The sequence below is a fragment of the Podarcis pityusensis genome, assembly GCF_964106645.2.
Source record: "Podarcis pityusensis genome assembly, chromosome: 4".
NCBI classification, from domain to species: domain Eukaryota; kingdom Metazoa; phylum Chordata; class Lepidosauria; order Squamata; family Lacertidae; genus Podarcis; species Podarcis pityusensis.
The window spans coordinates 47752551-47777582 of NC_138027.1; the positions used below are offsets into that span (position 1 = coordinate 47752551).

Genomic DNA, 25032 nt, shown 5'->3' on the forward strand with positions numbered 1-25032 from the left:
AATAACTGTTTACTGTGAATAATCTTTGCTCAGAAGAGAGGCCCAAGAATAGGCTAACGTGAGGAATGAATTACTCTTTCTTTCTACACAGCATGATCAGGTCAGGGTTGAGGGCAGAGAGGTTGGAGGGTGGTTGTGAATGCAAAACTTGGCATATGAACAAATAAAGGACTTAATGTTTCATGGCCCTAAGTATGCTGGCTTTTACAGGCGTGGTATCACTGATATTTTTAATGGAAGTAATCGCTTGAGCTTTAAAGCCAGCCTTTTATTGAAGTCTTGAAAATAGATATCCAAACAAAAATCCAATAAAATTAGCAACCTTTGAATCAAGCTTAGAAATGTATGTGGATTTTTAACTGGTTTTTATTACCTTCATTTTCTAGGTCTTCGGGGATTTTCACCATGTAGCTGGCAACACAAAGTTCTTATTTAACCATCAGGCGTAGAGCACAAATGGTAAGTTGTTTTGGCACAGCACGGTTATTACTGTGTAACTCAATGAATATTTGCAGTACTTGCATTTGTTGCCCAATGTTTTCCTGACAAATATGTAGAAAATTACATATTCCTTATTTGAATTATTTACTTACCAATTATATATTTGTGTGTGTGTGTACCAGCCCTTTAAGGAGGTCCTAGTGACATGCACTTGAATTATCCCATTTTATCCTCACAGCAATCCTGTGAAGTAAGTTAGATTGGTGTGTGGGGTTGGCCCTACTTTTAGGCAAAGTGAGGTTTCCCTCTTAGGCAGCGGCTTTTGGATATCATGAGATGGAAGAAAATCAATTATTATTTATTATTGTGGCATATTTGTTCCCAGCAAGGTATTCTGGAAAGTGTTTTTTGCCTCAGGCTCAAAATAACTTGGCCAGCCTTGGGTCCTGTGCACTTTGACTGGGATTTATTTGTATGTCAATTGCTGTCCTGCCTCAAGCAGAAAATATATGACTTGCCCAAGGTCACACAGTGAGCATCCCTGAGAATTGAGGTTTAAGCCCATGCCTCTCTGTTCCAAATCCAGCATGCTAACCACTGTGAAACGCTGCCTCTTTCCAGGCTATCATTGCTGTTGAGGTTTATTTTGTGATGGAAAACCTTATTTGGAGCAGAATTTCTAGGCCTCGGGTATTTTAGGCACCCACTTAAGCTTTTATATGCTGGTTCACTCCCAGGTATGTTGACTTGATTCTTTTTTCCTGTATTGATCATGCACCCTGACCCATTAGCATGCTGGCCTTGCCCTATTCAAAACTGCCAGGCTTCCCCCATCTGTTGAAAACATACTTGTTGTGCCCCCCATACCAGTCCGAACCTCGTTAACTGAGACCATCACTGGCTGGGCAATTTAAAATCACTACATGGCAAGCCAGTTGTTAACCTATGAAGAAAATCACCTAATCATCTCAAACCAAGACTAATGAATAATCAGAGATTCTTTTAGTTTCAATATCTTCCTGATGGAATGTCAGATATGTTGAACATGAGGGCTTGACATTAGAAGTATATGAGGAGTAACATAAAAGATGCGTGATGCAACCAGTCTTAAATCTTATAGACTAGTTTCTTTCCCCAAACCCTTGATGTTCATAGTGTATACACACACTTCTGATTTTACAACTTGTCTGGGTTTCCCAGATGTTTTCACATTGTCATGAAATGGCTTTGATGATGTCCAACATTTCCATTTGAAACTTTACAATCAAGTTGGAAAGGCTCTTCTTCAGGTCCTGTGTTACACGCTCAAATGTTTGCTGATGTAGGAAGGGGGAAATCCAGCTCATAGAAAATGAGCATATAAGGGAGATGGCAAGGCTGAACACTTCCTCCTGACATGCTAGCTTTGGATATTTAGGAAATAATTATAAATGGACAAACATTGAGGCATGTTACTTCTCCCACTTGAATTGGCACAGTCTAGGAGGAACTGTTTTATTACTAGATTCATGTATACTACTCGAACATATAAACTATCTCCAATCTTCTAGGCTGCATTAGTATCTTTGTTTCAGACTCTGCAAAGCCATGTTCACCTGAACATGGGAAGGTTTTATCCATAAATGAGGGTAGGGGTACACATGTAGTCTCTGCCCCCCACATCCCAGGGTGTACAGGCTCCTCTATGGCTCTTTGTGTGTGTAGCACAAAGGCCTGAAAAGAGTGTCAAAAGTGTCCTTTTGAACTTGCTTAGAAATATCCCCACATCTTAATCAGGTTTCAACGTACCATACTTGGAAACGTTCTTCAGACCGCCATGCAAAACATACAAGGTCTGGAGAGGAGCATCCAGGCACATAGGTATTATGGGAAAGGCTTTTGTCTGTATCCCAGTGGTCTTACACATGGACAATACCTTCCTGTGTTCACTTGAACACGGCTTTTCTTGCTCTTCTTTTAGAAACATTCCTCTTTTTAAATTATTGCCTCACTTTACATTCTCTATAAACTTATGAAAATGCTACTCACTGTGAGACTGTCTATTCCAACTTATGATGCTGATATTTTCTATTAATTGGTTTTGAACATTTTGACACTCTGCAGGCTCTCTAATTTTAAGCAATGATTTATTTTTTCTTTAAAGACTAATTTCATATCAGTGCAGCGTTCTTATGCATTCAGAGTGATAAAATATGTTTCAAATTCTACATCTACATTTAACTGTAAGCTTACTTTGCGCTCCTGTTTTTGTTTCCTCTTCGGCTTTCTGAGAGTTCTGAAAATACATTACATTTTAAAAGATCTTTTAAGTTTCCACTGACTATCTCAGGGAATTCTTATGGATATCGAAGTCTGAGCTTCACAATCATCTTTGTTTATAGCAGCCCTGCTGTTGCGGCAAAGATAAGACTGCAGGAAGTACCTCTCCAGTGTCAAAAGCCCTCAGCTTTCATTCTTGTACATTTGTGTGCCCAACACTCAACATAATAATTTCTTACTGTCAACTTTAGGCTGATGCAATTTTAGTCGAGTAATTTTTTGCTATTCATTATCATCATGAGTGCTCTTAAGGGAGTCTGGTTTCCCTACACTTGTGGAGAAGATCAATTGAGATAATCTTGGCTTAATCCCATTGCACTCTGGTTTTGTTTATTGCTTCCTTTGTTGTGAAATTTACACAAATTGCAAGAAAGACATAAGGCAGTGTGGTTATTGTTTCCGAAATACATGCAACAAAAAGGGCCTCTGAATCTTAAGACTGAATCTTAAGTACAGCATCTTGAAAATCTATTTATAGCAATTCAAATAACTAACTTTTGTGACTAAAATCCATAAGGAGTTCAGTGATGTTGGAGTCTCTATTTCTATTGCATATGCAGTCTATTTCTGAAAGGCTAGCATAGGATTACCATACATCAAACAGTGAAAATCTGGACAGAAAAATTGTTAAGCTTTTTTGGGCAAAGTTGGTCGAGTTTTGTTTTGTTGGCCCCCAAAATTGCAGTTTTTGAGCTATTTTTATGGAAAAAAACCCCGCACTGCCAAAATGGGCTGACACACGTCTCGGTTTTACCAGACATTTGACTGATTTCCAGATACAGTGGTACCTCGGGTTACAGACACTTCGGGTTACAGATGCTTCAGGTTACAGACTCCACTAACCCAGAAATAGTACCTCGGGTTAAGAACTTTGCTTCAGGATGAGAACAGAAATCGTGCTTCGGCGGGGTGGCAGCAGTGGGAAGCCCCATTAGCTAAAGTGGTACCTCAGGTTAAGAACAGTTTCAGGTTAAGAACAGACCTCCAGAACAAATTAAGTTCTTAACCCGAGGTACCACTGTACTGCTGCTGACTGTGGTATTCCTTGTATGTCCAGGAAAATCAGGATGTATAATAACCCTAGCTGGCATATGTGCAGTGATTTTGCTTCTCATTCAATACATTACACATGGTGGCATAATTTGAAAGATATTGTAAAAAAGAAAGAAATAGAACTGACCTTTTAAGAATTTGGGAAAACCACCAAATCCGTTTTCTTCATTATGCTTCTTACTTTTTTCATAGCATGAGAGAATCACTGTCATGTCTAGATATGAGCAAAAATGGTTTTGTCACTGACTGCCAGTACCATTATTAGAATATCTGTGCACTTCTATTCCCCACCTCCTTGTCCTTAGTATCTCACAGAAGCCTTTTAAACGCATGACTTTCATTCCTGGTTTCCCCCACAGCCCTGATTCTGTAGGCTACTTGCCTGCCCTCTTCCCACAGCCTTGCAGTTTTGGATCTCCAGGAGATAACTCCCCCCCCTCCCCCCAGCACTTTCAGCAGGAGGGCATGTGTTTCCTTGTTATGGAACCTGCATAACATTTGTTCTTCCCTGTTTACAACTCAAGGAGGTTGGCTTGATTTTCCACCCCCCAAACCCCCCCCCCTACCTGCTTTCTTGGCTTTCCTTTAGCACACAGGGGGGCTGCAAAATCAGCAATGATCTTAATTAAATGTTTTCTCTGCAGAAACAACAGGGCCTTTCTGAGGTTGAAATGCAGGCAGCAGACCTTATCACAAAAGACAAAGGCAAATATTTATCAAGGAACAAAAGAGTCTGGCTGCTTACATCTTGTTTGATTACCTTCCCCCTCCCCGCCCTTAGGGGAGATGTTTATCAGGGCCTGGTTGAGATTCTGATTGGCCATATTATCTACCAATATGCCAATTTTGTGTGAAGGATAGAATGGCATATATTGCTTTTAAAATAAATAAAAATCATACCCTGGTTGTTGATATTTGGTCACTTTGTATTTGGGGAAGATGTACTGGAGAAGTAGTGAAATTGCTGCTTGCGTGTGTTGTTCGATAAGCACACAGAGTGCAACGAGACTGAGTGTTTGTGGGGGGGAAGGAGGCTCGTTTAATTTCATTGTGCACATCTTGTACAATGACAATAAAGGTATTATTATTGTTATTTGCCTTCAGGTGGATTTAATACTGATTTGGAGTATGCAGCTGGAGTATGCTATAAATGTGATTTTTATTGTAAACATGATCAGACATCTTTTAAAAAACTTAATCCACCTATTCAGTATAGATTTTAACTATTTGCTTTTTTAAAAAAGGTAGGCAGTTAATAATAAAACATTGCAGGATGATCTAGCCTTGTTGGTCACAATATGAACTATGGAAGGTGATCCCAAAATTGGGATGGTCTAAGCAATCCATGTTCCATGAGCATCAGCATTTCTGCATACAGTCATATCTAATATCTATGAATAAATAGTGCTGGGGAGCCTAACTTATGGTGTCAGTTGGGCTATTAGCTGCATCTTATTTGTTGCATTGTGATTTTACTATTCTATTCTTTTAATATGTGCATGGACTTGAGACAGATTGTAATAAAAACAGCCCTGTAAAGAAATAAAATAATACAAGAGAGTGGTAGCAGTTTCTCAAAAAATGCTTTTGAGGGATATAAAATACATGTATATAAAGATGTTTTCTGCACTGAACCATCAGTTCATTTGTATATGCTATAAGTAACAAATACTATTAAAATATGCCTGCTTTCTTAATGAACAAAAGTAGTTTGACAAAACATTTAATGAAACATATTTTTTGATTATGACATTAATGTGAAAAGCACTTAACATTGTATCATTTATAATTGTAACTACTTTGCAAATTGTTACTGCTAAGCATCAGAATGCATTGCTGTGATTAGACAGCTCCATTAGGTGGCATACTTATGTGTGCCTGTTGCAACAGAGTGAAATATGTTGCTGTGGAAAGTTCAAAGTATGTTGTTAGGATTTGTCTTAATTTTGCTGTATTAAAAAGTTTAAAGCGCTATGGATAGTATTCATCTAAACAGTTCCACTTCTGGCTGTGAAGCAAAACTTCCTCTCCCTCCTTTCTTTTTGCTGCCCGCCCCCTAAGTTCTGGGAATTGCCCTGGTCAACTGGAAAACATTTAGAGAAGTATGTGGTGGGCACATAGAGAGAAGAAATTCAGTTGCATAAACAAAAGTGCTGCTAGTGGAACTATTTCATTGAATATCTCTCTATAACAATGTAGCTTATAAGGATGCAGGTGTGTTTTTAGGATAGGACAGAAAACGTGATACTGTGTTATCTACACGTTTAACATCTTCAGACAATGCAAACAAGAAAAGTTGGATTCAGTGAATGGGTCTAGTTCTCATAGAGGTAATAAATCTATGTCAGGACTGTACCACTTTAGAATGCAGATGGAACTCATAGGATGGATTGCAAATGCATGCAAACAAACAAACAAACAAACAAACAAAACACTGTACATGGAAAATTAGATGGCAAGAAGAAAAAAAGAAGGGTTTCGGCTTAGTATTTTTATGACTTGCTTGCCATCTATGTGCAGGGATAATTTTTCATAAAGATTTCACTCCAACTAGTCACCTGCTACAGTTTGATGCACCAACTCTATGAAAAGGAGGCATAATTCGACCATTTTGCTTTGGCATTTTCTATTAAATGTTGCAAATGAGAATAAATTGGGTGTTTTTTTGAAGTAACCTGGACATTCTTGACATTTACTGAAAATATTGGTTAATATTGTGTCAAACATTTTGTTCTGAAGATTTATTAATGTCAGTATTCACTTGGAAATTAGATTAAATTTGGGAATTGAGAAGGGTACTTGACAGTTCTTGAGATTTGCTTGTAATTGTCAGTAGGCATGATAAAATTGCCAGTAAAACATTCACTGTGGTTCTGACAATCAGCATAAATATACTTTTAGCCATTCATTTTTTCAACATTTCTTTCAACATTGCATTTGATTCCAAAAATAATCTATGCCCTTATTTATTATTGAAGAATTATATATATTCTTCTGTTTCAGCTACATCCTAAGTTAACATGACACCATGCATATGTTTGTGGCATGGCATATCAGTGTTCTGTGTATGTTGTCTAACAGATCATTTTAGTTAGGACTTTTAGCCATAATGGTGATAAGGATTGTGTGCAATGCTGTTTTTTTGCATCTGTTTTTTAACAGAGCTGAAAGCTTATCCAGGCTATCTTAGTTCAAACTGCTATCTTCTGTTGAGGCCTTGTGACAGGAAGCAGCCATCCCCCATCACTGTACAAAAAGGAGAGTTATTGTTTAGAAAGTTCAAGTTTGTTTTACTAAAATGTGGGTTTAAACTGCTGTTCGCCTTTGACCTTTAAAGAAAACACATAGACACAATTATAGTTTACTAAGCTGCCTTGGAAAGAAGCATCATGATTGCATGCTATTTGAAAGTTATAGTGCTCACGTCTTAGCACTCTGTAGTAATCAGTGCAAATGGCTAAAAACTAACATAAAACTGGTATTGGTGATATTAAATGTAAGTTTGTAATAATGCAAATATGTACACACTACTACTACTACTACTACTACTACCACCAAAGAGTAAAAGGTTTGCTACTGGGACTATGCAACTACTGTATAACCAGATATGAAAGTGGGTTGATGTACAATGGTTGGGAAGAACAACCAGTCCACACACAATAGCCAGTATGTGATATTTCACTTTCCACACACTTTCTGCTGGAAGCCAGAAGCCTGTGAAGATAATAAATCATCTGGAAGACCAATTTCATGCATTCAGTCAAGTAATAACCAGATCTATGATGCATCAAGTGAATAACTCAACCTAAATAAAAGTGTTTCAGTAATAAAGAGGGGTGGAACATTTTATTCTAAATTAGAATTTTCAGTGTTTGCTTCATGATGCAGTTAGATTTTGAGGGGTATTTTAAAAATTGAAGTAATGGAAACATTCTGATGAACACGACTGTTTTGGCACTCTTCCCATATTTAACAGCATGTAATGTTTATGTCATAATGTTTATTTGGCAAAGATATCTGCAGCACAACATGCCTTTTGATAGTTGTGGCAAGTACCATAAAATATATGTTGGAATGATCTTAGAATACAATCTGAATGTTTTGAAACTCTTGCCTTTAATCTCCACATCTTTTCTTTTGTATTTTTATACCCCTGTCTGCTTATTTATCTTTAAACTTAAAGGTGTGGTTTGACATACATCAATCTTCCTTCATTTTTGTGGTCCAGCACATTTTCTAATAATATGGTTACTGTGTAGATGGAGGGTTGCCAGAAACTATAGTACAACCAATAGAATAGTACAGAGAAAGGAGAATTTTTGTTAGTAGTAAGTACTTGGTGCAGGTTTGTGTTTGCACCTTGTCAACAAGATATTTGTCACTCAAAGACACTACATTATGTCATATGTTCAGTGTTTTATGCAATATGCTCAGCGCAGTAGCATTACAGATGAAGTAGCATTGGGAGAAGAGCAATAACTCAATGATAAAGCACATGCTTTGCACCCAAAAGATTCCAGTTCCAGTCCATGGCATCTACCGTCAGGGGTGGGAAAGACTGGATCCAGATCGCATCCACCTGAGAATTTGCAAAGAACTCAAGTGAAATCCCTAATCTTCTAACAAAAATGTATAACTTGTTCTTCAGATAGCCTCCATACCTGAGTGTCAGGGAACTGACATCGGAGCTAGAGGCGGAGGGGAGGCTCTCAAATGATGCTGGAGAAGGGCCCAGCAGGGAGAGAGGCAGCTCAGCAGATGGGGAAGCAAATCAGCGCAACATCAGAGATAAAGGGGGGCAGATGGGGGAATCGGCAAGAGGGCTCCAGGACTTTTCACCGGACACCAGCGGGGAGAGCACGGGTCCTCCACTACCCACGCCCTCCCTGCGCAGAAGGCTTCCGCGCAGGGAGAGTAGGAGGAGACTTGGCGTCAAACAACTTTTATGTTGGAAAAGGTTTAAGAAACGCCCACTGACGGATTCTGCTAGCGACTGAGGCAGCCACGAAGTGAAGGGCTGTCCAGACAGAAAGGTTTAAACAAGGCAACATAGCCAGGAGAGGCGGCAACTTACGCACGAGCAACCCATACTCATTACACTGAGGATGGGAAAATAGCCAATTTAGCACAATTTTTTAAAACAATTGTGGGGAGAGCCTAGAAATTACTGAGCCAGCATGACTTCTGCACAGGCAAGCCCTGTCTCACAAACCTAGCATTTATCATTTATTTATTAAATTTGTATATCACCCTTTATTCGAAGAGCACAGGGTGGGTCACAACATACAAAATGAGAACACAGAATACATAACCAAAAACCAATGATCCCATTTTCACAAACACAATAAAAAGGCCATAGGTTGTTTAATCAGCAGCCAAAGGCCTGGTTGTAAAGAAATGTTTTCACCAAACTGTATGTAACAAAGGCACCAGGCGAGCCTCACTGGGGAGAGCATTCCACCATAGACACCAGACTATGCGGCGCCCTGGGTTCCCACAAATTATAAAGGAAGGGGTGCCCCCCCAAGATTCCACTTGGTGGCATGCACACGCCACGGGACATGTGTGTGTCACATTGGCATCATGCACGAGTTACATCAGCATGCTGCAGGTGTACTGACATCACACACACATGCTTGCACACCTCAGGCACCCGCTGTCGCGGGGGCAAGGTGACATGCCTGCATTCCACAAATGGGGAGTCACTTTAGAAAAGGCCCGCTCTCATGTTGTAACCCATCAGACCTGTCGTGGAAGGGAGTACACAAAGAAGGGCCTCAGATTATGATTTCAGGGTCTGGTCAGTTCATATGGGGAGAGGCAGTCCTTGAGGTACCCCCAAGATATGGTGATATCGGTTTCATAATTTTTGACCTGGCAATGTATCATGAACATGATTGTGTGCTATGCAAAAATCATGATTCAGGGAAAACCATGAAGCCAGCCAATGCCTCTACATAGCTCCATCCTTATTTCAGACATTGTAATATATTGGTATATCGTGATGTTTAGCTGGTGATATATCACGATATTCAAAATCAGATATCACCCAGCCCTAACCTTGGTTTGTAGTAGATAGCTCAAACTTTCGTCTGGTGGTCCACAAGCTCCCTTCAGGCAGTCTGTGGAAAGGGGGCAGAGCAGTCAAGAACTTGATTTATTTTTTTCTAATAATGATATTTCAACACAAGGGATGGATCTAAGACACTGCCTTAGGATTTTCTTAATTTGAAAAGGCACCAAAGAAAGACGTTTATGCATTTATGTGTTTAAAACCCCAGCAATTTTTGAGTGGTCAGTCCAAAAAAAGTTTTTAAAAATCCAAGTATATAAAATAATCCAGAAAAAGGAGTTAGAGGGTTTCTTGTGTTGCTGTGTTGCTCCAGAACAGTGGATGAGTTAGCACACTTTTAAAAAACTAGTGCAGAAATTTTGGTTATAATAAACATATATTTCTAGGGCCTCTTCATATTTTGTTGCTTGACTAAATTACTTAGGTATTTGTTCATATTTCTTAATATTAAATTCCCATTGTTTACCATTTGTAGGCTTATTTTTATATTAAATTCCAATGGTTGTCTTCTAATCAAAAGGCTTGTGCAGACTGTAGCTCCATCTTCCTTTGTTTTAACAGTTGTGGGTTTTGTGGCACCTACTAAAATATCCTCAAACAACTCCTAGTGTGTGTTAACAATAACTCTATTGAAGTTTCGCTCCCAGCCATTGCTTTTAAGCAAAGGAAAACCTCTTTTAAAGCCTGAGTATACAGATTATTGGCTCTTGACAAAAAGGAAATGAAGCAAGATCAGGATTTATGTTGTGTTAGGAAATAACCATTTAGATGCAGGCTCCATATTTTATTATGGATTATTGTGCTTAAAATTTGTGTACTGTTTTCGAGAATTCTAGGCTAGTTTTGCTACTGGCTTTAGTTTCTACAAACAGCTTTTACGCTGAAGTCACCCATATTTAAGCTTTCACTTGCACAGATGTTTAACATGCTGTGGAGGGAACCTAGCAGCAGTAGATAACCATCAGGAGGGAGAAGCATTGGATGTCATGCACTTGACCTAATTCCTTGACCAAAGGGGCACAGGGTCAGCTATTGGGAACAATCCCAGAGAAACATTAAAAAAAAAACCACACACACAAAAACACGAAACAAAAGGATGTAGGACACGAGTAAGTGAAACACTAAGAAGCAAAAATAAAGTATAAGTTGTTAGACCAGTAAGAAAGGGGGGGAGCAATAAATAAATTATGCAACATTTATATGTAAGAACTTGGTGATCTGTTACTTTCTAGTGAATGTGTTCTGTATAAAAAATAAATGGTGGCTGTAAATGATGGGCTGCATGTAACAAATACTTGAATATATAATCAAAATCTATTTGCTTAGTATCTTTTTTGAGATACTTTTATTATATTTCTCAGCATCTTTTTTTTAAAAAAATTATCAGTGGTTGTCTTTACAAAGCACCCTAGGTAAAGGTACCCCTGACCGTTAGGGTCCAGTCGTAAACGACTCTGGGGTTGCACGCTCATCTTGCTCTATAGGACGAGGGAGTCAGCGTTTGTCCGCAGACAGGTTCTTGGTCATGTGGCCAGCATGACTAAGCCGCTTCTGGTGCAACAGAACACTGAAACCAGAGCAACGCACGGAAACGCTGTTTACCTTCCCGCCGGAGCAGTACCTATTTATCTACTTGCACTTTGACATGCTTTCAAACTGCTAGGTGGGCAGGAGCTGGGATCAAACAACGGGAGTTTACTCTGTCGTGGAGATTTGAAGCGCTGATCTTCTGATCAGCAAGCCCTAGGCTCTGTGGTTGAGACCACAGTGCCAACCGCATCCCTACAAAAGTACCCTATATAATTCGGATGTGGTTTTTTTGGTTTTTTGTTTTGGTAGTATAGCCTACTGTATTTGCACATCTGGTGAATGGAGTGGCTGTGATTGTGCCGTAGAAAATTCCCTTGCTCAAAGGTCACATTGGCAACAAATTTACTAGGATGCTGTATGCTAATCAATATTCAATATTTTATCCCTTCTCCTTAGCCCAGAATTTGGTTATGATAATACTCTCCTACCTGGCATGGTCATTGCAAATGTTGCTGCTGCAATGCATGTGAATCTCTTTAAACACTTGAAGTGAGTTGTAAATAGGCTATATAAATTCTAAGTGTTTTTATTTGATGGCCATTGAACCATTTTGTGTTTCAACAATTGTGGTAAATATCAGTATAAATTATAAAAGGAAAAGGCTCATTTGCAATACTGTTATGAATCTTAAGCTGTTGGGGAGATTTGGCCTGATTTTTCCTTTCCAGATTGTTGTTGATGTCACAAGCTAAATTAGAAACCTTTGATGAGAAAGAAGGAGAGGAGGAATATATATAATCTATTTGATGAGAAAGAGAGAGGGGAAGAATATATATAAACTAAGAGCCTTTGAAAAATTCATAAAGTGGGATATAAAAGGGAATAAAATGAAATTATAAATAATAGTTTGTGTGGCTTTTTGAAATGAAAATTGCTGGCCAGGGGGTGTTGTAACTTGAATGTCTCACTAGAGATCTTTTCCAGATGACCTTGTACTCTCTAAGTTTGACAAAGCAACACATGATGTCACAGTGCACGAGATATTTTGGGTTTGTAGACAATGAGGCATCCAGGTTTAGAGATTTTATTAGTCTGGTGTCACTTCAGGACTAAGTGGAGGTGAAGAAGTTGAAACTGAATCATATCAAGATGGAGGTACTGTTAGGAGCTCTGGGTGAGGATGTTTGTGCCTCATTTAGTGTTACAGGGTGTATGCCTCTGAATGCCAAAAGCTCAACAACTTTGGTCAATCCAATGGGTAGATCACTGCCAGTTTTTTAATAGTGGGAATAGATCGCAGTCTCTTGGGAGTTGGACATGCCTGTTCTAGTAGGTGCAATGAGTTTCCTGCTCAGAAAAATTAACCAGTTTCTTCTGTGAGAGAAAAAATACTCACACAACCCCACCCTTAAACGCAGGTAATTTTTGCAGTCACTGTGCATGAGATCCAGATTGAGAGGCTACCATGGGAGCAAGGGGTTTTGAACCCTGTGTTCCCCATGGTGGCCTTGCCTTGAGCACACCCTCACTTGCAATTTATTTTGCCAACTCAGAATTCCTAAGTACAGTGGTACCTCGGGTTACATACGCTTCAGGTTACAGACGCTTCAGGTTACAGACTCTGCTAACCCAGAAATAGTACCTCGGATTAAGAACATTGCTTCAGGATAAGAACAGAAATCGTGCTCCGGCGGCGTGGTGGCAGCAGGAGGCCCCATTAGCTAAAGTGGTGCTTCAGGTTAAGAACAGTTTCAGGTTAAGAACGGACCTCCGGAACGAATTAAGTACTTAACCCGAGGTACCACTGTATGTGATAATGCTTCAGTTAGAGCACTATTGCCCTTTGTTTCTGATAGAGCTTAAGCTGATCCATAAGCCTATAGTGTAAGCATGAGAATCACCTATTTATTTATTGTAAAAATGATCTCATTTATTACTATTACATGTTGTCGACATCTTATGCCGTAGACTAAAAGTTACTATTGAATAGTATCTGACTCCCCTCCACCCACTCCATGTCCTTTCTTGCTGCCCTTTCTCATCACTTACATTCCCTAGTTCTGGCTGCAGACCGCATTCATGCTATCCTGAATTACGGTCTCATCTAGCATTTCTGCCAGTAGTCTATTTGTTGATCAATTACATTGATTTTCAGGTTTAAGGGCAAGGTCTAATTGCATAACTCCACACATGATCTACACTGCTACTGCTGTCTTTGAATATCATTACTGTATCTTGGGAGGGTCATTCGTCCTCATGGAGCATCAGCTGAACAGGTCAACGTTTTAAAATATTTGTTTTGTTAATTTGAGAACTTTTCAATTGTCGCAATTGCGAATTAATTCTGAACCAAACTTAGTTGAGCATTAGCACTGCATTTCGTGCACAATAATTGTACTTATCATGCAACAATCACAGTAGTTAGAAAGCTTTCTGTCACGGAAAGAGGACTTCCTTTCCTGTAAATAGATGAGCTGTCAAGAGGAGAGAAACTTCTTACCTGATCACTATCTTTTGAACTGATCAGGTAGCGTAATTCATTAATAGCCCTTTATGCTTTCACTACAGCTTCTGCATCAACTTGAATTTGCTCTGATTCCTTTCTTGTAAAGGGTCATGACTGGGTCAGGCCAATTCTCCTAAGTTCTACAGTACTGGCTATTCTTTCTTGCTCTTTTCAACCAAAATCTGATAAGCGAATGTACTATTAATTGGGAGTATTTGCTTCTATAACTCTTCCTTCCAGTTTCTAATTAATTCATCATTTGGCTTATTTGATGTTAGGTCAAAATTTTGAATTATTACTTTAAATTTACTTTAATAGTGAATTATTATTATTTTGCTTTGTTTCTGTGTTTATTAGAAGGCACTTCTATTCCCATTGCTATACACCACTTTTAAAGGGGGAAAAAACACAGCCCCCTGAGTTCAGCAGTGGGCATAGAAAGATGTGAAGGACGTATTTGCAACCAGAGGCCCCTCGACTACCAACAGATACGTTTTATAAAAAATGGCAATGGTGACCTTTTGTTTGGTGGTGTGCACCAGGCAAAAAAACTTTTCACATGCAATGCTTGCTGAGACCACATTTTGGTGCTTGGCCACAAATTTTGAAGGTGATGCCTGTGCATGATTACCTTTGATGCATTAGTTGTAAAACAGGAAATGGAAAGGAAAGGAAGAAAAAAGTAGGATATTAACTAAAGCATGCTACTGTATAGTATTTTATAACATTATTGTGCAAATGAAGTAGTTCGATTGAAAAATTATATTTTGACAGCCTTTATACTGTATTTCTAATGGTGCTCAGTCCTAGTGATTTCTGAGGTCAGATTATTTTGTCGCTTTTCTGAAGCTAAACAAATCTGGGTCTGGTTGGAGCCTGGATGAGAGATCACCTGGGAATCCCATTCACTTTGTCTTGCCTTCCTTGAAGAAAGTTGGGATATAAAAGCACTAAATAAATTCTGTTCAAGAACTCTCCTCTCAGCTTCATTTGCTGGTATTTGAGTGCCTTGAGAAGCGGAAATCCTACCTTTGCCAATTTCATCTGAATAACCTTCTTATCTATGGTTTGAAGGGTAGGTGGAGTCAAAGCAGCTTCTGACGTGTCTGGTAACCAGGCTGATCTATCTCCGAGACTCTGCCTGTTCTGAATAACAATATTTATTAGCCAGAAATTCAGGTTGAGGGCTGCTGAAAAGGAGACCATACTCATTCATTTCATAATTGGCACAGATCAGTGAAGTATATAACTTGCCCAGGATGCAACTAATTTTAAACTATTTTGTCTAAGGGGTATATATACAAGTTAACCTTTTTTTTTTTTTTTTTACAAATTCCACAATGTGTAATAATAATGTTTAATAGGAAAAGGAGGACAGTATGTGATAGGCCCCGTTTTCTGATTGATAACTAGTATACAGTGTTCATTTTTAATTAAACATTTTATCTTCATGTAGTCTATTATTGACATTCTTCATAATAAAGCTGATAAGATCTTGACCCAGACATCAGTAAAGAATATATAGCTCAATATGCAGGTCCCTTCAGAATTAGAACAAGATTTTCTAATTTAATTTTAAAACCATGTGTAGTTTCATTCCAATATATTTGGTTTCCGTTCAGTTGTTGTACCTTGAGATGTCATAAAATCCTGCCTAACATTAGCTCAATGGTGGAATGGCTGATAAGGTGGCAAGAGCTTGATGAATGTGGTTACAATTAGGTTAAATGTTGAATATGAATAATTTGGATGAACAAGTGGAAAGGAAATTCTGGGATATTCTTCTCAGGACATTCAGGGATGTCAAACAATTGTGCTGAATTATATATATGAATAATTTGGCTGATCACATGAAAAGAATACACTTGAATACTCTTTTTAGGCTATTATTAGCTGCCTTGTCTGTTGAATAACCTCTTAACTTGGAATGCAAGCATTTATGTTAATCTCTGTGTCTGTTTATAGAAATATTTCAGAATTCACTAAGCTTAACATTATTTTGGGATGCGGGTGGTGCTGTGGTCTAAACCACTGAGCTTCTTGGGCTTGCCGATCGGAAGGTCGGCGGTTCGAATCCCCGTGACAGGGTGAGCTCCCGTTGCTTGGTCCCAGGTCCTGCCAACCTAGCAGTTCAAAAGCACATCAAAGTGCAAGTAGATAAATAGGTATCGCTCTTGCGGGAAGGTAAACAGCGTTTCCATGTGTTGCTCTGGTTTGCCAGAAGCGGCTTTGTCATGCTGGCCACATGACTTGGAAGCTGTACGCCGGCTCTCTCGGCCAGTAAGGTGTTATGTACTAAGCTTGGATCCTAGAACAATAGGCAAGTAAGATCTTAGAATGCAACAACTGATTGGCTTGCAGGAAAAGACCAATCAGGCTCCAGGAGGAAGTTAATCAGCCTATTAGGCTGGTAGGATCGTAGAATGCAACAACTGATTGGCCTGCAGGAAAAGACCAATCAGGCTCCAGGAGGGAAGCAGAATCAGCCAATCAGACGGGACTCATTGTTTAAAAGGTTAAGGGTAAAGGGGACCCCTGACCATTAGGTCCAGTCGTAACCGACTCGGGTTGCGGCGCTCATCTCGCTTTATTGGCCAAGGGAGCTGGCATACAGCTTCCAGGTCATGTGGTCAGCATGACTAAGCAGCTTCTGGCGAACCAGAGCAGCACACGGAAACACCGTTTACCTTCCCGCTGGAGCGCTACCTATTTATCTACTTGCACTTTGATGTGCTTTTGAACTGCTAGATTGGCAGGAGCAGGGACTGAACAACAGGAGCTCACCCCGCCGCAGGGATTCGAACCGCCGACCTTCTGATCGGCAAGTCCTAGGCTCAGTGGTTTAACCCACAGCGCCACCTGTGTCCCTTGTTTAAATAATGTATATAAAAGCCTGAGGTTGGGGGGCAATTAAATCACTGTTTTACAAGCTGCAATAAAGAGCATGAAATCACTACAGGACTCCAAGTATATTTCAAAAGCGAGAAGAGCGCCACAACCCCAGAGTCGTTCGCGACTGGACTTAACTGTCAGGGGTACTTTACCTTTAACATTATTTTAATCCCCCCCCTTTGATATTTTTCCTCTTTCACTCTTCCTTAGATCACTCAAATCTATTTTTTAAATGGTGCTTAGCAATGCCGATAAAAGAAAATTGGCTTTATTACCAGGAGCCAAACTACACCAACCTGGGGGCGCCACCTCACCTTTAGGATTGTGTGTGCCTGCTGCTACAAAACAGATTTGCGACGTCACATGCACACACCTGCATGCAGTACGTGTGATGTCACATATACGACATGCAATGTTGCATTGCATTGGGAAGGGGGCTCCTCCAAAAATGCAAAGCAACATTGTGCGTAGAGCGTGTGACATTGCACATCTGCGTCGCAGCAGGGTGGCTCCTCTCCCTCCTCTCTGCAGCCGGTGAGCAAGGCACCCTTTTCTGCGGGGAGGGGCTCAGACGCAGAGGCAGAGAGATTCTGCCTCCGCATCCGAGGGTCCCCCCCCCCCAAAAAAGGGTGCCTTGCTCGCTGGCTGCAGAGGGTGGAGCTGAACTGCTTCTTTCTCAGAGGCAGCACCACTGCCGCCTACTGCCTTTTCTCGTTGACTTTGTGAGTGCCAGCCCCCATGATTATATTATTGTGGGTGCCCAAGTACCCACAGCTTCCCAGGATTGGCTCCTATGACAGCAACAGCAATATCACAAGCTGCTGGAACGCTCCACATCAGATTGCCAGTGGGCTGGAAGTGGGGTGGGATCAGCTACTTAAATGTTTCTTTCTTCACGTTAAAAACGAACACCCTCTTCACATAATATATTAGGTAGAAGCATCCTAGGCCAGCTCAAGTGGTGCAGTCCTGGACCACCGGCTTTGAATGTGTTGTCTTGTGTATGTTTTGTGATATTAAAGTGGAAAGTAGTATTGTGTAGGCCCAGGTCTTTTGTCTGCTTTGTTTGCTGTGTCAGGCATTGCTTCACGTATAATTTCAGGCTTTTCTTAAGGCCAGTTCACAACTGATTTCCTCTCACCGATACGTACTGTGCTCATGTAATAAGAAAATGTTATCCATAATAACTGCCCTGTAATAGCAGTTTTTAGAGCTAAGTTATTACTCATTGGTTTCAGCGATAAAAGTAAAAACAGGGTTGTGTGTCTGGAGCCTTATTTCAGCCTTGGCAAGACAGGGGATGCTTTGCTTTCTCCTACTCACTATTTTGTCCATTTAGGATACATTTGTTTTTAATTACTTTTTAAACTAGCGGACACCGAAGTCATTTCACATTAAAGACTTGTTATGACTTATTATTCCTTAATAACAAAATCATATTCACACAATCAAGGATATCCAGGGTAGTTTTAGAAGTTATTGATTCTAAGTAATGAAAACTAGGCACTCTTGTTTACAGATATTTTAATCATATATCTGATTCATATTATCTTGGATCATTCTTAGATCATTCTTAGATAAAAGGAAAGTGAATCAAGATCCCTTAATTATTTATAGGCTCTTTCTTCACTTTCAACTCTCCCTCTTAATTTCTATAAATAAACCAAAGGTCTAAGTGAGTTAAGGAGTTGCAATGTCAAGGTAACCAAATGTGTGAACAATGCCTTGATTTTTGTCATTTACGCTGTTCTTTACCATTTTCCTGAAATGAAAGAGAAGGAAGTCAAAAGTGTCCCTAACTATCCTTGATCTGTACTGTCTTTCAGTTTTCCTCTGAATCACTTCTTGATTTCCAGAAATTAGTTGGAAAGTGAAATAAGTGAAAATGCAGGAATTTCAGAGCTGCCAGTAGGACAAAAAATAATATCTATTTTATCTGTTTATAAGGAACAAATAACATATGACTTTTTACCCCCTTTTTATTTTGAAATAGTATAGAGATTTTAAATGTAGTGAGATCTTTTAAACAGGCTACCACATCTTTACCTACCATGGTAAGCTAACTGCTTCCATCGGGCGAGTCCAGTTATCTGAGACTTTGTTCTAGCCTAGGAACTGCAGCATTGGGTGTGTATCAACCCTTCTCAGATGCAAAGCGGGACAGATGCCTGAGATTGGGAGGTGGTCTGTTTATTGGTTTAGCTGTCATATGGCCAAGGAGCTCCAGGGGTAAGCAGCCAAAGACTCCCTTTCTTTCCAATAAAAACTGATGCATGAAGGCTGCCCATATGACTGCCATTGGCAGAAGAGTTCTGGGCTCCTAAGCAGATGAAGGGCGAAAGAAGCCCCCTTATGTCTTTTTCCTGTCCCAGAGCAGCAAAGAGTGGTAGATGAGGCATTCAGGTATCTCCAGCAATTCAGAAACCATTCCTGAGAGGAGACAGGGGACTTTCTTGATTCTGGCCCCACTGAGTTTCCCAGGTGCCTGGACCAAGTAGGAACCAGATAGTCAAAAGAAGTGGGGGACATGTTTCCTCCTACTTGGCTGACACACCCAACTAAGCAAGGGAACAGACAGAGCCAAAGTGCCTACAATTTTTGGAGTGGGTCCATAGTCAGCCAAAAATTATAGACGTCCAGTTAGAAAGTTATTCAAAGCAACTGAAATTCTACAAATAATAATTTCCCAACATATTTATTAGCAGGCCACCAGCTCCCCAAGTTATGATCCATTAAACCAAATGCAGCCTATGAGTCAAGTATGGTGACCTGCTAGATGTTTGACAACCCATCTTTCTTTGCAATTACAGGCAAAACCCCTTTATTGAGCTCTTATTAGACCACTATACATCACTGATGAGTTACTTTTGGCTTGGTGGTTTAAGCTAATATTATTATTATTAGAATTTGTATACCGCCCTATACATGTTGAAGAATTATCCCAGTCCCATCTTTTTGCAGCTTACATTGTTTACAGAAACCCTTCTGGTCTAATCTCCAGTGTCTATTAGGACATAACATGTCCCAGGGCATGTTCTAAAGGCACATTAGGCCACCACCTTGCGGAAGCTAAGCAGAATTGGATCTGGTCATTGCATAGATGTGTGTGGCTGCTTGAGAATCACATGTCCATCACCTTGAGTTACATGGTAGATGGTATATAAATTTAAGAGACTAAATAATTAAAATAATAAATGTTATCCAGGCTTCCTGAAACCTTTCCCAATATTCTTTGTCTTACTTTATAGGCCCCTTAATGTTTCATAAAGCAGTTCAAGATCTAAGACTGTTTTGGAAGTAAGGCAATCTTCAGGGTTAGGAATTTCTTGCAGATAAGGTACTAAGAGTAGATCTGAAATAATTTTCATATGAGTGCCTAATCCAACCAGATTTGAACCTTTAATATGGAAACATATATGAAACATAGCCTATCATGTGTATACTTCATTCACGGCTGGAATGTTCCATGAAGACTATTTCATAATTTGAAGGAAACCTAGTGGCTGTCATGCATATTTTATGCACTAGTTACTTGAGTTACATTTTCTCCTTAAACTGAGAGCTATTTTAAGATGGAGATGGAGAATGCAATTTAGAGAGCCAGGCTCAAAGTATATTGTTTAGAATCTTCAGTCACTCTCCTTTTGTTCTGCAATTGATCACTGGCACCCCCTTTAACCCTTATTAAGGGGTAAGAGGGAATTCATGTTTTCGTTCATCAGCCCATCCCTCTGAAAAGCGTTCAATATATTCAAACAGTTTGCAAGGAGCAAAGCCAGAAGAAACAAGAGGCCCAGTTAGTTCGTGGCAAGGTTAGGAAGAAGCATGTCCGCTACGTAAAGCAAAGAATAGCTCTTGTTCCTGCACAGTATTTGCACCAGGCAACCAAGTTAATTGTGCGATGGCCCTTTTCTTTGCTTTATACGTGACCTTGCATTATCTTTGTGGATCCATAGTTTCTGACACCTAGTGTCAGAAAGCAATGGGAATTTCTTCCATGCAGTTTTATCAGATGTTCAAAATTCATGTAAAAATGTGAAAAGTGTTTTCTGTTTGCCGAATGATGTCCACAGCAGTAACGTCTGAGAAAGGTGAAGTGTTTCCTATTCTAGTTTCTCTGTTGCTCTCTAAATGCTTTCTTTTGTGTTTGCTGTTGTCTTCGTCTAGTTGTTGTTTTTAAAGGCGAACTTCGCACCGGCTATCAGGTGGTATGATGATGGGGTTGGGCATGCTAAGGAGTAGGAAAGGTTAGATGGCATAATTTCCATGAATGCGGGAGAGGGATGCCTAAAAAGAGAGAGAGAGAAAGATAAAGAAATTTTGTTTTTCTGAGCTGGAGGATTCTCTGCATGACTTCTCCACTGATGGGATCATGTGCTTTTCAGGCTGAGATTTTATTAACAATTCAAATGGAAATTGAGGGCACAGGAGGAGCAGATTCTCACATAAACTTGATCTGTCCATGAATGCTGCTCTCTGTTTGCACTGACCCTGCCTGGCTTAAGACACTGCCTGTGAGGCCTGAGAGCCAGACACAAAGAAAGAAATGAAAAGCAAGCACATTCCAGTAGTCTGCACAAAGGCAATGGAGCAGTTTCGAGGCACTCTCCCCAGAGAGAGATCTTATCTCCTTGTGGCTAAAAGCCTTTAGAATGTTTATTTGTGCTTCAGGCATTCAAAGTTCATAATTTGATATGGAAATTTCAAAGTTGCTGCCGTGGTAGGCTTTGGCAGAGCTCTTCAAATATTTTCTCAGTCAAGTAGGTTTTATTAATAGGCCTTCGTGCCATTATGAAAACACAAGCCATGCAAATAGCCGATATGGATTGCTATAATATGTTTTTGTTTAAATCAAAATGTGATTGAATCTGCATAATGAGACAAATGTCTGGCTGAAGGCAAGGATGCTGAACCTGGTACAAAGGTGGACGTGTGTGGCAGGCTTGTGGTAGCGCTCTGCCGATTGTGTGCTTTACTCCTGTGGGTTTGGGGATGAGGAGGAGGCTGGCACTTGTGAGAGGGTTTGCTGCTGAGTAGCTGTGCCAATTAAAATGTTGAGTAAGCTTGAATGACCTTGTGCTACTAAGCCAGAAACAGGCAAAGCTGGGGCAGAAAGAGTGCATGAGGCAATGCCGTTGTGGAGAATATCTGAGCTGACGTTGCTTTCCACCCCTGACAGTTAGTGATATTGCATTTAATCAGTGTGAAGAAAACCGTCCGGGATCAGAACAAGAATAGGAGGAAGAAGTATTCATCCCCCTCCCAAATGACCAAGTAAATAAGTAAAAAAAGAGAATGGGATGGGTGTACATTTTATATCCCTAATCGGGATTCATGGCTTTGATGTTCAGCAAATTTTGAACAAATTGTGCATAAATCTTTTCCCACAATAATTTCATCATCCAAAATTTCCCCATAGGTTATGTAATGAATGGTATAGCTTTGATCCTTCTGCAGTAGGTACAGCTTTCCCCATATTCATTTCTTTTTCATGTAACATTTTGCTTCTTAAAAAACAACAACTTGACTCAAAATGTGATATGCATTTGTTTCATGCAAATCCAATCAGCTGAATTTTCCAGTTATCTTAGAGGTAGTATTGCTTTAACATTTCAGAAACTGGTAGAATCTGGAAAGTAAGAGATGGCAAAGGGTGTTAATTAATCAGTTCCCACAATTAATTTGAAAGTGGTTGCTTCTAAAAAAGAAAATAGAAGCAACTTCCCCAAAATTAATTGCACGATTTGTGTCACTAGCAATAATTGGTGAAATGACTGCCTCATTGCTTTATTGTCATAAAATAGTAACAAAATAAGTACTGATACTATTAAATGGACACCTTTTAAGTATGTCCCTTTTAAAATAGTATACTTGAAAACAAGTAATCAAAATGATGGCATTATTCATTTGGGAATTTTAAACTAAGTAACAATACTTAACAGACAAAGAAGAATAGATTTGCAATGATTTTTTTTATTTGTACTCTAGTGAAAGTTTGTTTTGTTTTTACTTCTTGGTGCAGATTGCTGACAAATACCGTACAATCTTATTCTGAATCAGTGACCAACCTATGGTACAGATTATCTACTTTTACACATCATATCACTGAATTTCTTTGGCACTACCAGTTGTTTACCCTGAGGAGACTTCAATAGCAAAAAATCATTATCTAATATTTGCTTGGTCTTTACCAGCTGCCTCCTGCCCTTCTGTATTTTTCCCGTTCAGACTTACTAATTTTGCATATAAGTTTGTAGGGTGGATTTTCCACTCCCACTTTATTATAAACGACAATCCCTATTTTCTTTTAGAATTTATAGTTCTTATACAGGCTTTTATTTGTTTTATAGGAACACAGGAAACAGCCTTATGCCACATCAGGTCAAAATAGCTCAGTTTGTTGACACTGACTGGCAGCAGCTCTCCAGGGTTTCAGAGTGAAGTCTTTTCCTAGCCCTACCAGGAGAAGTCAGGAATTGAACATGGGGTGTTTTGCATGTAAAGTTGATGCTCTGCATGGGCCACAGCTCCTCTGCTGTTCTTGCTTCTTTTCCTCCTGACACTGGGTGGGGGAATTTGACTCTAATTCAGGCATGGCACTTCAGAACTGCGCAGGTGACATTATGCATTGTCTGCCCATTTTAAAAGTTCTTGAGGACTATAACAGGAGAACTGGTGCATATAAACATACACCCATCACCAACACTGCATCAATGACACATAACTCGTGTGACTCAAGTGCACATTGATATGAATATTGACCATTATAGCTGAAGAAAAGTACTATGTTCAGAGGTAGCCTACGCCTCCCACCATTGTCATGATGCCCTTGTGGATGGATCTCCCAAATGGAGCTGGCTGGTCCTGGTTTGGGGTGGGGGGTGGAAATCTGCCATATTAGATACGTGTTTGATTTGATCCAACCTAATACTGTTTTCTAACTTCTTAAAAAGTTTAACTTGAATATATCTGAATATATATTATTGCTAGGCTTAAAGCAAAAGTTCTATATTATTAATGATATTTTCCAACATGAAAACATCTATTGTCAAAAACTGATTCATTTAAGTGACAATACTCTGGGTTGTAGATGAGAAGACAATCACTTAAGTCATCTTACTTTCTCATTGTTGTCAACATATTATTCTGGTACTGGGGGGAAAAAACTTAACAGAGAAAAGTATTTATCGTGCATGCAACTGTGACAGTTCTTCTAGCTGTTTATAAATTAGAAAACTGGAAAAGTTAATAGCTAATTCATTTTTCTGTACTTTGTTAAGAAGAAAGGATCTGATTGAGCTAGTAAAAGGTCATTTACAACTTCAACTTCATATTGCCCCTGGGAAATAACTAGCTCCCACTAATCAACACCTAATCTCCATATTTGTGGAACTCTGCCTCTCAAAGTGCATCCTTACCTTTATAAATGCAAAGTAATGGAAGAGAGAAATGTCATAGTAACCCAACTGTCATTCCTGGCAATGATATCCCAAATGAGTGTTGAACAAAGGTGCTAGAAGCAGATCACTTTTTGATCTGTTTCCCCCTGCAGGTGCTGTTTGCAGCTGTCAGGACAAGACTCAGTTGGAAAGCAGTGTGAAGTGGAAAGGGTTAAACCTCCTTCACCCCTAACCTTCCCTGTGCTGTGTCCAGTCTCGACTAGTGCCCACTTTGATTGCTTTTGCTGGAAAAGGGCAGTGGTGAGGTGTAAGCACACTTAATATAGTGTGCAGTTTAACTCCTATTTGATAACTTGTGCTAAGAACTATCTCCTTGTTACTTCGGTAGCAAAATATTTGTATGTCAGAAGAAATCTTACTTGCTGTTCACATACTAAACATTTTTTCTTAAGTATGTTTGAGCTGCTTGGCTAGCCATTGATTTATGTACACTTATCTGAAAATCTGAAATATAGAATTGGGGTAATAGTTAAAAGCAGCATAATATTTTTATATTTATATAAATACATAGTTTAGGAGTGAATAATTCCTGAGTACACAGTGAGATTAATAAAAATATGGCCACAGTGGAAAAATGCAAAATAATGTTGAAAAGGATAGGAGAAGGGGGAACCAGCATATCATATTGACCAGATGAAAAAAACCTATGAGTGCAATTCACCAAAATGTCCACTTTTAGTTGTCTTCTCTCCTTTTTTTGTTGTTGATTCGCTTGGTAACGCTAAAGCTTTTCAAGAAAAGGCTGGATTATAACTGTG

General features: G+C 39.5%; 1 long non-coding RNA gene across 9 annotated transcripts in view; it reads left to right on the forward strand.

Annotated features, from left to right (window-relative positions):
• LOC308476619 overlaps positions 1 to 25032 on the forward strand; it is a 235273-nt gene that overhangs the window by 97482 nt on the left and 112759 nt on the right. For all 9 annotated transcript variants that reach the window (XR_013985997.1, XR_013985998.1, XR_013985999.1 and 6 more), the window contains one exon: positions 387 to 459. This is a non-coding gene — a long non-coding RNA (uncharacterized lncRNA). The remainder of the gene's footprint in view (positions 1 to 386; positions 460 to 25032) is intronic.